The 13523-nt window shown below is 44.7% G+C and overlaps 1 long non-coding RNA gene across 3 annotated transcripts in view; it reads left to right on the top strand.

Annotated features, from left to right (window-relative positions):
• Positions 1-13398, top strand: part of LOC123349016 — a 65123-nt gene extending 51725 nt beyond the window's left edge. For all 3 annotated transcript variants that reach the window (XR_006573309.1, XR_006573307.1, XR_006573308.1), the window contains exons 3-8: positions 2822-2928; positions 4956-5126; positions 5502-5633; positions 6805-6911; positions 8919-9019; positions 12830-13398. This is a non-coding gene — a long non-coding RNA (uncharacterized LOC123349016). The remainder of the gene's footprint in view (positions 1-2821; positions 2929-4955; positions 5127-5501; positions 5634-6804; positions 6912-8918; positions 9020-12829) is intronic.
• Positions 13399-13523: the final 125 nt, after the last annotated feature.

The following is a 13523-nucleotide window of genomic DNA, read 5'->3' on the forward strand; positions in this document are numbered from 1 at the left end:
AGGCGATTCCCTTTGGCTCAAGGCAGCAACACACACAAAATATTTAGGAATAAAAATAAGGAAGCAGTCATCTGTGCACGGGACCTTCGTGCTCTGGAGTCCTCATCTATTTCCAAAAATGCTGTCTAATTTTCTGTTGCAAAATGTGCATGTGCACCGGTTGCCCAGACAAAACACCCTTTAGCACGTGCAAATGGAGTGTTTGTGTGTGCAAATGGCTGCACATGCAGTCACGCGGCAGCTTCATATTCTACATGCATACTAAATGTTTGAAAATGTAGCCCTTAGTGTATAATCCTGAATCCCTTCCCACCTCCTTCTGGCAGGTCGAAAGGGTCATAGGATGAAAGAACATAGGGCTTGATTTTTTTCCCAGTGTTAAACACCCACCACATCTCTAACTGAAGGGATCTTGTTGGTTTGAAAAATCAGGCTCTTAGCCTATTTTGAACCTTTTGTGAGGCTCCAAGATGACAAAAAACACCAGTGGAAAAGTAGCTTTGTAAATGCATGGTAGCAATTTGCACCTATAAGGCTGTTGCACTAGAAGCAAGTGTAAATCCCTGCAGGGACTGAGAGGTAGGAGTGAAATTCTGCAGGGAATCAAGTACGTCTTTGACATGTTTTCCTGCAGAGAGGTGCTTGTAACAGTGGCGGATAAGTCACTGGGCCAACAAGGCCTATGCCCAGGGCCCTCGGCCAACTCGGCAGGGGGCGACACTGGACCTGCTTCACCCACCCTGTGCTCCATCTTTCCACTCTCACTGGCAAAAATACTTAACTCTAAGAGAGAATTCTAGCCAAGTGACCTTGAAAACATGAAGTCTATCTTGGGCCCAATTCTGGTCTCCATTACACTGGTGTAAATCCAATGTCATGGCACTGAAAGCAGTGAAATAAATCCAGATTTACACCAGTGTAATGGAGATCAGCATTTAAGCGGAGGTCAGAATCTGGTCCTGAGTGTTCTTGCAGTTTCACACTGCCTAGGACAACAGGGCTATCTCCTTAAAACATTTCTGTCTTTTTTAGGGAGTGTACTGGTGTGGATAAGCATGTTATCTGGCAATAAGCATGATTTTTTTACATTTCTAGAGATGTTGGGAACAAGACCTTATCTACGCAGGGAAATTGACTGACTGGAATAGCTATTGAAGAATAAACTATTCCAGAATAGCTCCTCAAGTGTTCCCATGTGGATGCTAGTCCAGAAGAAAGTGTCCTCATGGGGCGCTATTGCAGAATAGCTATTACAGAATGGTTTGTTCCATACATTCCTAGGCGCTACCATAATACAAATAGTAACTAGCTCTGGTGGTCAAATTCCCTGTGTAGGCAAGGCCCTAAGGCTTTTCCTGAGTTGCTGGTGCAGGGATAGCGCTAGCAGTCCATATTCTTACTTATCCACAAGTACCTACAATGTAATGCCAATTGACATTGTTTTGTTATGGCTGTATTGAGTTTTAGCACTAAACTGAGAGGCTCCTGTTAGGGATGTTAGGACATGAGGTGTATAGGAATGTGGTTATTTGTTCTACAAGTATTAGAAGAATCATACTAGTTGAATAGTTTCAGCCAACTTCAGCTGCATGAGGTGGGCTAACTATTAGTTCAGACATGCACATTTTGGTCAGGAATAGCAGCACTGAGCTTCCTCAAGTTGGTACCTACCTCCTCTACCCAATTTATGGTGAGCGACTCCATTTTTTTCAGATCTTATCATTTTGGAAGCAATGATCTAAAATTGTATCATGACTTCAGGGTCTGCTTCTGAGGCTGTAGTATCATTGCCTTGATTCTGGAATATGAACAACGGGATATTCCCCAGCAACGGGCAAGGTGGGCCTCCAGCTGTCTATTGGCCTCCTGCTCTCTCTGCTATCTGCCATTCAGCCCATCTCTAGAGCACCTTTTGGGGAACACTTAAGGAAAGTGGAGTGATAATTCTAACAAGAACAGTGATATTCTTCAGACTTTTAAAATAGCAATGCCAGAGGGTCTCTCATCTGAGAATGGAAGGATTCCTCTGATACAGTTCTTCCAAAATTCGTTTTAAAACTATCCCTCTTCTTACTTTTTTCTAAAAGAGAGAAATCCAGATTGTTGGCAGTTGTACCTATTATGTAATCATATGTAGGAAATAGATTTTTTTCCCCCTGAACTAACCATTTAAAATAAATTAGGAAAATGCTGTAATTCCCATGAGAGAACACTTGTGGGTATCTCTCCTTTTCTACTAGCCCATTTAGAATGAGAACATTGGTACTGACATTTTCTTTCATGTACCATAACATCTAACCATTACTCTGAAATGTTTCTAATCCTTTATCTTAAGGACCGAATGAAGTGAAACTATTACTGTAAACACTGAAAACATTCAGCAATGTTCCCAAGTACAGATTTTTTGGCAGTGGGAAGCCCTGCCTAGATAGCAGCTTGGGAATTTACAAATTGGTCACATATGAATCCATTTTGCGAACTTTTACTCAGATCTGCACCTGCTTCCCAGAAACAGGGAGAAAGAGGGAAAAGGAAAGATTATAGGTATATTATCCAACTCCTGTTGCCTCATTACAGCTGAAATGAAACAGCCACATGGTAACATTCCGATTACAGTCACGCTGGGTGGCAAAACATTTTCCTTGTCTACTGGAGGTTAAAGTGTTCAATGATTCAGAGTGGGTTTTCTGTAGGATTGGAATTAATTTAGTTTAAAATGAAGAACATCTCTTTGCAGATTTTTTTTTGGGGGGGATAAATGTTCAAATAATGGAGACTGAGTCACTGAGTGGGAACAATTCTTGGCCCTGTTCCTTTTCAGCTGAATCACTGGGGCTGATGTTGGCATTAAGAGAGCGCTAGTAAGTCATGGCTGAAGAAGAGGAACTTGCAGTAGACAGCGCTAAGAGTGCGCAAGGCAATGTCAATGTAAGTGTAATATTATGCAGGAAACCTTGAAAGGACTGAATTATTTTGTGGGATGAAGCAACAATCTCTTTTGTGTCCTAAACATCAGCAGTGTTATGTTTTTATATGAAAATAGAATCTAACAGTTGATATTCAACTCAGTGATGTGGTCACTTCTTTATAAACAATAAATGTTTGTGGGTAAAACATTTTAATAGTTCTGCAGAAAACGTGCAGTAAGATTTTGGCCACCCACTCGTCTGGATACATCACTAACCTCAGCTCCAACCCCTGAAACCAGACCATCCTTAGAATTTTCAAAGCGAGTGTTAATGTTCTTAGCTCAGCCGCTCTGGAGATGGAAGGTGAAATGCTGAGAGTTTTCCCATTGACTTCATTGGGGATGGATTCATCTAGGGGCCTTTATTTTAGCTACAGGACAATTTCACTATAGGCAGTGCCAATGTAGAATTCTGTATACCGCTCTACTGATGTGCATCAGTGTTGTGAAATAAAGGTGATTGGTCTCCAGGCTCTTCAAGTTAATTACTTTGTAGTGCTTGTTTGTTATGAGCACCTGCCCACAGGAAACTGCAGTTAATCAGCAACTCATTTCATCGTCCAGTACCATTAAACAGCTGTTGTATGGGAATAACTTTTGGTAGCTACTAGCTACCAACCCGAGCTGCATTACAGCTGGAGATCCGTGGGCCCGGATTCCGCAAACATTTGAGCATAGATAGTCCTGTTGGCTTCCATGGAATTAATCACCTTTATAAAGTTAAGCACAAGTGTACATGTCTGCAGGATCTGGGCAGTCGAGTTGAAAGGCACCATGGCTCAGTAGCAATCACTTGAAGCATCCAGTCCCTAAGGGGTTTTATTTTTTTAAACTTTATACCCTAAAAGAAAAATGTTTCCACCTGTTGTTTTTTTTTTATCTGAATTTTGGAACGCTTTTATTAAGATTGGAAACAAGATGATGATGGAATTTCTTCTTTTCTTTGTTACTTGATCTGATTGATAACAGATAGATAGTCTCTAGTGGTAATGGAGATGACTTCAATTCCTTCAAGTTCTCTCCCTTCCGCTCCCCCCAAACATCTCCCCCCATAATTTATCTATGTATAAAATTTCAAGGTTCACATGCTACTTTAAAAACACTTCATTTAACTGACTTATGGATGTTGTTTCTCAATAATTAATATATAGTCATGATTTTTTTCCCCAAACAATTGCATGACTGTATTGGCTGCTCTCCTGCTTTATGGGGTGAACATTTGTATGAAAAATGTTGACTCAGGAAAATGCTTCAGAACAATGAGTAAGAGGGAATTTCCCTTTGCAATGTATTCTATCTGCATGGCAACCTACAACAATACCTTCTTTTTTTCCTGTCCATTCTTGCTCAATTCTCCTGATAAAAGCCTGCGCCTATCTGGGAAGGTATGAATAGCATCTCTTTCACACCTCAACTAAATACTAGTTTGCATGGCAGCTTTAAAAGCCTCTGGGTTGATCGGTGGAAAAAAATGCTTGGATAGAAGAGACTTGTGCTGATAAAACTGATTTAAGTACCATTTTTTTGGCTGGGACTTGTTCTCACAGAACTATGAGCTGCGTTATTTGTGTTAAACTTCCTGACTGAATTCCAAACAAGTCATCTTTCCCCACAACTCTGACCTTTAACAAAAGGCCAAAATAATTTAAATTTGTTTCAAGTTTCTCTTGTAAGCAAGAAAGAGAAGTCCTCCTCCTGCCATTATACACTCAAACCTGGTTAACTGGAATCAACTGGTAAGCTCTGTTTTTACTCAAATTCTAGAGAAATAAAAATAAGGTCAATATTCTAAACTGATGTCCAAAGTGTGCACGTCTGAAGATTGTTAACCCTTTCGGGCACCTAAACTAAAGCCAGGGAAAATAATCACATGAAAACTATTAGCTCACATGACTTAACTAGCATGATTTTAAACTGGACTTTGCACCTGATGTAGGCTGGTCAAGTCATGTGTAAAATCATGTTGATTGGTTGTGGGCAATTGTAGGTGGGATCCTTGGAATTGGGGCCCAGTGATCTGAGGGGGCCTGAAATGACAGACTTGGTGAGAAATCAAGAGCCTCACTCAGAAGAAAATATTGAGGATTCCATGAGAGGAAGGAAACAGTGAGGAAGAGTCCATTGGAAGGCGTGAGGAGAAGGAGATCAAGTTGATGAGGTTGGAAGCCCCTAAAATATTGGTGTATGCTGTCACTGTATAATTTAGTGCTGCAGACATGGAGGAGCCAAGCATGGATCCTAGTTATTAAAATGTCTGGTGTATGTAGCTATGTAACTATGGTACCATTTTGTTTTCTGCATCTTGCGCATTTACATTTCTAAGAAATGTCCCTCTGTGTGGAGTTCATCAGCTGTTCTGTTCTCAGAATTGCTGTGGTCTGTAACAGAGGAGACATGTACACTGTGCTTTGACGGAGATTTGGCTTTTGTTCTTTCTTGTCTGATGCTTTCCTTAATATAAAATCAGTCATTGTAGTGCCTTCTAGGGCTCTGAGGGACATAGAGTTGTGAGACTGGAAAACTGATTTCCCAGATCCTGGCGGCTGCATGATGTACTGCAGCATCTCGCTGGAAGAAGACAGAACAACCTGATTTTCAAGACATAAATGGCCAGCGTATGGGATACACTAGAAACGTGTGAAATGACCATGAATGGGAGACTCTGGTAACTTTACTCTTCCTCTTAGAACACTCAGATCCCAGTGATCACAAGCCAGGAAGTCTGAATGCCTCATTCAGTTAATGGTACTTAGGTCTGTGATACCCAGGGATGCCTTCCTCTCCACGCGCCTTTATAATGCTAGTGATTCACCAACAACAAAGAACAGCTTCTTAGGGACCCATCCTTTAAGCCAAGGGTCTCTGGGGGCAGGGAGGGGGCAGAGTTGGGGTGGGGATTTCAGGGAAGGGGTTGGAATGGGGGCAGGGAAGAGGTGGGGCAGGGGCGGGGCTTCATGGAAGGGGTGGAGTGGGGGCGGGGCCGAAGGCGGCAGTGGGGAGGTGTCAGTAATGCGGCCCTCAGGCCAATGTACTAGTCCTCATGTGGCCCTCGTGGTCATTTGAGTTTGAGACCCCTGCTTGAAGCTGATCCCCCAAGTACAGAGCCCAGATATGCAAAGGGTCCTGCCCATAGACAGCAGCACAAAGGATACTTGGCATCACTGCCTCTTGGCTTTTGTTGTAAATGTGGTTTGAATATGAATGTACAGTTGGGTTTAAAATTTTTTTTTTTAAATTTGGATGGAAAGAAGTCTGAATATAGTGAATGTCTCTTTAAATTGTCACATGGATTTATGAGATACATCAAACCTATAACTTTAAAAAAAAATATTAAACTGAAAGGACACTCTATGCTCACTCTCTATGGAAAAACAAATGTCCCCTTTACTTTCCCAGCCTGTCTAGGCTTGTTTGTAAAAATGCTGGTGAGTTGAATGTGTCCTAATCTACGGTTCAGATCCTCCCATGTACTCTGTTTGGGCGGCATCAGTGTTCCCATTGAGTAACAGCTTACAGCTGGCGTAGGGTATCTACCCTACCCTAACTCTGGTTCCCCAGTGTACAGGGTGTGGCTGAGAAGAGTGTCCCTGTGCTCTGACAATCTGTGGCTTCCAGAATGGCCCCTTCGGGATCTGCCCAGTGCTGGGGTGGTCTAGGATCAGAGGGGCTTAAAGTCCCTTTTGCACACGCATGTCTTCTGCAGTGGCACCGAGTGCTTCTCTGGTGTGGTCCAGGATCTGCACTTGAGCATAAATTCACAGCATTCAATACATTATTACTAATAGTTTGTTTTCTGGATCTTCTAATGTTTGTGTGTTTGATTTGAACTCTTCTAGAAGGCTGCCACTGGAGTCCTCGATACACCACGTGTGGCTCTCCTGTACCAATGCAGAACCAGCTGTAGGCTGCTAGCTGGGAAATTGGCTGAGTCCCTTCAGCTCCAGTGAGTGCAAAGTATAGATCCCTTCTCAAGCTGCTAGCTCACTGTGATGCTTCCTCGGGAAGTCTCTCCTCTCCAGCTGGTGGTTGGAATGTAGCAAGTACCAGGCAATAAACTACATGGCCACAGATACAAAATTTAAAGAATCTTGAACAAAGTAATCTCCCCATCCTCATGAAAACTCTCTGAGCCAAGCCACTATGGCCTAATGAAGCTGTGGTTAAAATCTGCACAAGAGATATATGCATGTCAGCCCCTTTTAATGAAACGTCACCTTCCTAGTAACCTGTCTCATCTAAAACAAGACAAGGTGGGTTTCTTCCCCCCTTTCTGTACCATCTCATTACACCTTTTTGTCACCCCTTAGCCAGCCTTTGTATATTCTACTGCCTTCAGGGCTCTCATTAGCAGCCAAAAATAAAAGAAAATCTAGGTTTTAGCATAAAAGAGAATATAAAATCCTACTGTAAATGGATTGTAAGATTTGTATATGCATTAAGCCTGATGAGCCTGCACATCACTGCTAGCCCATGCTGCCCTGCAGGCATTGCCAGTTAATTGCAAAGAAAGAGCCCCTCATAACCTCAGTCCTTTCTGTATTTGGGTTTCCCTGCTTGAATATTTTATAGTAACTTGCCCTACTGTAACTTTCCATGCTTTTGGAGCTCTCTGTCCCGAAAAACTACCGTATATACTCGATCATAAGCTGGTTCATTTATAAGCCGACACCTCCCCCCCAAGATGGATAAGTAAAAATGGAAAAATTTTATAAGCTGACCCTATAATTCAGGGGTCAGCAAACTTTGGCTCCCAGGCCATCAGGATAAGCTGCTGGTGGGCCGAGATGGTTTGTTTATCTCGAGTGTCTGCAGGCACGGAGGTAAACCTGAGTAAACAAAGTGTCCTGGTGCGCCAGCTGCTTACCCTGACAGGCCAGGACAGCAACTCATGGGGAAATCTTTTTTTGGGGGGGAGAAGCTGGGAGTCAGGGGAGTAACCCCTGTGACCACCCCCCACGTGACCTCACCCTTAGCCCAGGACCCCTACACTCTCCCCATCCCTTCCCACCTTATCTGGGGAGGGCCAGGGGAGGATGTCTCTGGCCTGGCTGGAGCTGTTCCAGCGGTCTGGGCCGGGCGGCGTGGCCGCAGCCTGCTCTGGGGGGTGGGGCCAAGCGGCACGGCTGCAGCCTGCCAGCCTCAGAGCTGCAGCTGCTTTGGAGGCTGGGGCAGGGCCGCCCAGAGGATTCCGGGGGCCTGGGGTCTTCAGCGGCGGGGGGCCCTTTCGTTCCGGGACCGCTGCCGAAGTGCCCTGAAGACCCGCGGCGGAGCCCCCCCCGCTGCCGAATTACCGCCGAAGCGGGACCCGCCACCGAAGTGCAGTCCGGTCTTCGGCGGTAATTCGGCGGCGGGGGGCCCCCACCACGGGTCTTTGGGGCACTTCGGCGGCGGGTCCCGGAGCGGAAGGGCCCCCCGCCACCGAATTACCGCCGAAGACCGAGCTGAACTTCGGCAGCAGGTCCCGCTTCGGCGGTAACTCGCCAGTGGGGGGGTTCTTCCGCCCCAGAGCGGAAGGACCCCCCCGCCGGCGAAGACCAGGAGCGTAAGAAGCTCCTGGGCCCGGCCCCACAAGAGTTTTCCGGGCCCCCCGGAGCGAGTGAAGGACCCTGCTCTAGGGGCCCCGAAAAACTCTCGTGGGGGCCCCTGTGGGGCCCGGGGCCTGGGGCAAATTGCCCCTCTTGCCCCCCCTCTGGGCAGCCCTGGGCTGGGGGGAGAGCAGTGTGGCCAGAAGTGGAGAGACTCCGGCCCTGCCTCTTCCTTTCTGGCTCTGCTGGCTGTGCTGCCTCTCCTTGTTCCCTCTGTTGGGGGAGGGGCTGTGTCCCATCTCTCCCTCTCTATACCCGTTCATAAGCTGACCCCCATCTCTGGTGCTTCCCTTTTTTACTAAAAAAAAAAAAATTCGCCTTATGAACAAGTATATACGGTAAATAAAATGCGTGTTGTCCCGTAGTTGATGGAGGTACAAAAGTGATGGCAACACTTGCACTTGTGGAGTGGATCTGGGTGAGGATTGGAGATCTGATGGTGATGGAAGCACTGATAATGTTAAAGGTGGGTTATCTGATAAATTAGCAGTGCTGGGTGTAATGTTAATTGTTTGTTTGTTTGAGATTGTGGTAGTGCTTGGGACCCTCAGTCCTGACCAGTGCCCCTTTGTTCTAGGCGTTGTACAAACTCAGCAAAAAGTTAGTCCATGCCCCAGGACATTTTCTATGGCTTTTTGCTTGAATGTTTAAATGGTATGACTTTGACCATTCCCCCTTGTGCTTGCTTTCCATAAATATTCTTGCATGAACATCCCTGGAAAATGAATTTCAGTTGCATGCATGAGTATTTATGCCAGAGATGTTTGCCCATTTATCCAGGTGCGGAACAGAAATACTATTGTGACTCATCTGACCAGTTACAGCTCAGGAACATTTTTTTGGGCACAGAATGTTGAAGGGTGGGCACTCACAGAACTCTTAAAGAGCTTAATTATGGAGTTTAAAAAAAATCTTTGCAAAGAGTTATCAATACTCTTGGATGGATGACTGAATAGATGTGAGAAAATGGCAAGGGCTGATGTACCATGAGCAGAAAAAAGATTAAATTAATTGGGTAAATTATTGTGAATTGTTTGTACAGCTCTGTTTAGTTAAAGTTTATTCAGTGCTTTTAGAAAGATGAAAGGCACATGATTGTTAAATGTTACTGTTACAGAACGCTAAGGATTCTTGTATAAATGCATTCTGGAGTTATGAAATCCGGGCCCCGCTGCAGTCCAGGGCAAAACTCCCATTGAATTAAATGGGGCCAGGATTTCATGAGTTTTGAACATTGCACTTGGTACAGAGGCTCTTTGTTCTGTTCCACCTGTGCAAATGAGTGATGTGACGTTAATGTCTCAGCCTGGGACTTGGGAGAATAGGGTTCCATTTGCTCCTCCTCTAGACATCCTGTGTGATCTTGGTCAAGTCCCTCCCTTGGTTTCAGAGCCTGAGCTCCAGCCCAATCCTGAAAGTCTCCACAGCTGGTTTTAGCGCCATAGCATAAGCTCTGTGAGGCCAAGTCTGTAGACCCAGGCTCTGAGACTTGCTGCCGTGGGTTTTAAAATGCAGTGTAGACGTATCCAAAGTGCACACATTTCTACAGTAAATAGGAATAACTTTCCCTACCTCCCAGGGGTGTTATATGGATGAATATGGGTGCTCAGATACTAAGTTACAGGGAGCATATAAATATATTAGATAGCTGAAGTGTGGCTTGCTAAGCAATACAGCATTTTCTAAAGACGTGGTAGGCATTAATTTAACAAAAAGTGATTTGCTAGATTTTGGGTTTGGAAAACAAGTCAGTTTGCTTTGAATTTCTAATATTATTATGAAAGCAAATTCTCTCATGTGCCCTCTCAAGTCAGCAGCAGAATCTAATGGTTCTCTAGGGGCACAGCAGAGCTGACCGGAAGCGCCCTGCCAGTATTGCTCTGGGATTTGTTTTCTTTTGATTATGGGAAAAATAATCCAAGATGTTTCTGTGCATGCAGAACATTCTTAACTGAAAAATCTGCTGTTGAACGGGGGCCAGCGGGGAAGCGACATCTCTAAAGGCAGCACAAATGTGTTTGGATTAGGTTAAGAACCCAAACAATTTAATTTTTAGTGACTTCCAGCAGTTTCCACTATAGAAATATTGAGACCGTTACACAGTTTAAAACTGGCGTGACTCCACTAAAATCAATGGTGGAGGTGTGGATTTATAGCAGGATAAACGAGAGCAGGATTTCACCCACTGCCTTTAAGCTATTACTTGCTGATCTCTTTCAACACTCATTAGGGTGGAAATGTGGCGCAGGTATTGTCAGGCCTTTTGCAACTTAAAGACGGCTCTTCCATCGCGAGCAGGATTTCAGCAGCTACTTGGATAGCCTCTGCCTTCAACCAAGCATTGTTTTGTTTTTAAAAAAAGGGGAAAGAAAGTGGGCTTATTTATTTTGAGCCAGGTTGCACTACACTTGCACTGAGCACCTTTTGTTGCAAGCAGCCCCCTGAAATTAATGGGGCCATTCACTCAGTATGAGTAAAGAGGGTAGAGGCCTGTAGGAATAAGGAAACCCCTGCTTTGATATTTCCATTTCATAGTTTTTTCTGTTTCATCATTCTGACCTTTGTTAGTGCATGAGTGCTCTCTACAGCACCTTATACTTCGCATGAAGGTGATTGAGAGCCCACTCTTTATGCACCCAAGACTCCCAGTGAATCAAGTGCTCCAGGAGTGAGTCAGAACTGACCCTTTGATCCTTCAAGCTTGGCCCACCGCTAGCTGCAAATTCCGTTCCTACTCAGTTCATAGAGGAAGATGAAATTCAGATTTTATGCTCCAACTGCACCTATTTGGCCGAGTCCTTGTAACGATGTGCCGTGCTACAGTCCCACTGGAAAACATCTTTCACCAAAAGTGGGCAGTTTGGCTAGATCTAACTATTTTGTGCATCAGCTACACCATAGTTTGCTATATGACAGTCTACAGAGTAGGAGACAGGGTCCTGTGTTGGATACAATGAGCCCGTACTCCTAGGTTCTAGTCCAGGGGTTGGCAACCTTTCAGAAGTGGTGGGCCGAGTCTTCATTTATTCACTCTAATTTAAGGTTTCGCTTGCCAGTAATACACTTTAACATTTTTAGAAGGTCTCTTTCTATAAGTCTATAATATAGAACTAAACTATTGTTGTATGTAAAGTAAATAAGGTTTTTAAAATGTTTAAGAAGCTTCATTTAAAATTAAATTAAAATGCAGAGCCCCCCGGACCAGTGGCCAGGACCTGGGCAGTGTGAGTGCCACTGAAAATCAGCTCACGTGCTGCCTTCGGCACGCGTGCTATAGGTTGCCTACCCCTGTTCTAGTCCTAGCTCTGCTGCTGTCTTGATGTGTGCCCTCAGGTGAGTCACTTAAATCAAGGCACAGAGTAACATAACCCACGGGTAACATAAGTTTATTAATGAACCTTCACTTGGGGGTTATGAATGAAGTGAGCGTAATGTTGTTAGTATGGCTTCAGATGAAAGGTGTTAGAAGTGCAAGGTCTTGTTGTTTGTTTGCAAAGAGTAATGTTGGTATACACATAAAATGTTACCTAGTGTTATCCAGCTCTCTGCAGAGCATCACATGGGGCTGACTGGTTTGTCTGAACCTGGAACTTGCTTGCGCCACTCGGCATCAGCCCTTCAGCTCCTTTAGTCCTCTAGGTATTTGTGGAGTAGATGTATGTGTATTTTCAGTGTGAACATCAGGGTCCAGATTATCTGATTTGGCTGAACTGTGCTTGCTGCAGGCGAGAGAGCAAAGGTGCCTTAATCATTGTGCTCCACTGATCCTGGGGGCTAGTCTGGCCCCTGGTGTATGTTAGAGTAGCCTCCGGGCTCCTCTAGCGTATGCTGGCTGCTCTGGATCCCCACAGGCCATTCTGCTCATCCAGGGCTGTTGAGCACAGGTTGCTGAAGCCACACCCCCTCCACTAGAAAAGGGTGGTGGAGAGCTGGCTATGTGAGCTCTGTACCAGCGGGGGAGTCCCCTAACCAGTGTAGGGGACTGTACCCAGAGCCAAGGCTCTGTCCCTAGATCTCTCATTCAATTCAAATGACACCCGCTCCAGGGAAGCGCGCTCCTAAGAGCAATGCGCCCTTCTGAGAAGGGAGCATTTTAAACAAAAGCCCGGTGGGTGTAAAGAGCTGCATAGAAGCAGCAATTTGCAGCTCAGAGCAACACGTATTGGTCCAACCAAACCCAGGAACAACGCTGTATGCTGTGTGCTGTAGAGCACCGTCTATGGGAGCTATCTGTTAACTCGCTATTTACATATCATCGGACATCTCTCTCTGATAGATCTCTCCTGGATCAGATGGAGGAGCCTCAGTACCAGCTGGGTCCCTTCCAATGCCATTTGAAATGTAGTACAAGACAATTATAACCCGCCCCGTGCCTGCATAGCAGAACTGTGACTGTGTTGCTTGCTTTGGGACAGGATCTAACCCAGAAAAAATGACAAAGGACAAGTTGACTCCGTGCTAAATGTGCTGGTGAACTCACTCTTCTGAAGAAACTTAAAGCTTGTGTGTAAATGTGGCTATTAATAGTCTGGGAAAGATCTGATGGCAATTGTTCATCATAGTGCATTAGAAGCCTGGTTTCAGACTATTGTCTCATCAGCCTGTGAAAATGGACCCCAGCTTTGGAGACATGATGATTAATGCACAGAAACGATGTTCAAGATTAAATTATGTCATGAATACAAGTATGTTTAATCAAAATAATATCTGGTCGCTGCCAGAGCCATAGGTTTAGCAGGATTCTCTGCCTTACGTTATAAAATAAAATGGGAATATTTATTTGATTTTCATTTAAAACTTAAAATATGACTATTTGGAAATACTGAGTGGAATTTTCTCTTCCTCTTTTGTCAGACCCTTCAGCACCATGAGTATCAGGGCTTTCTGGGCCCTGGGCTTCAATAAACCACTGGTCTGTCTCTGGAGCACATACAGTCTCTGCCATACAGACATTCATATTTTGCAGCCCT

Source organism: Mauremys mutica, chromosome 14, assembly GCF_020497125.1.
Source record: "Mauremys mutica isolate MM-2020 ecotype Southern chromosome 14, ASM2049712v1, whole genome shotgun sequence".
Classification (NCBI taxonomy): domain Eukaryota; kingdom Metazoa; phylum Chordata; order Testudines; family Geoemydidae; genus Mauremys; species Mauremys mutica.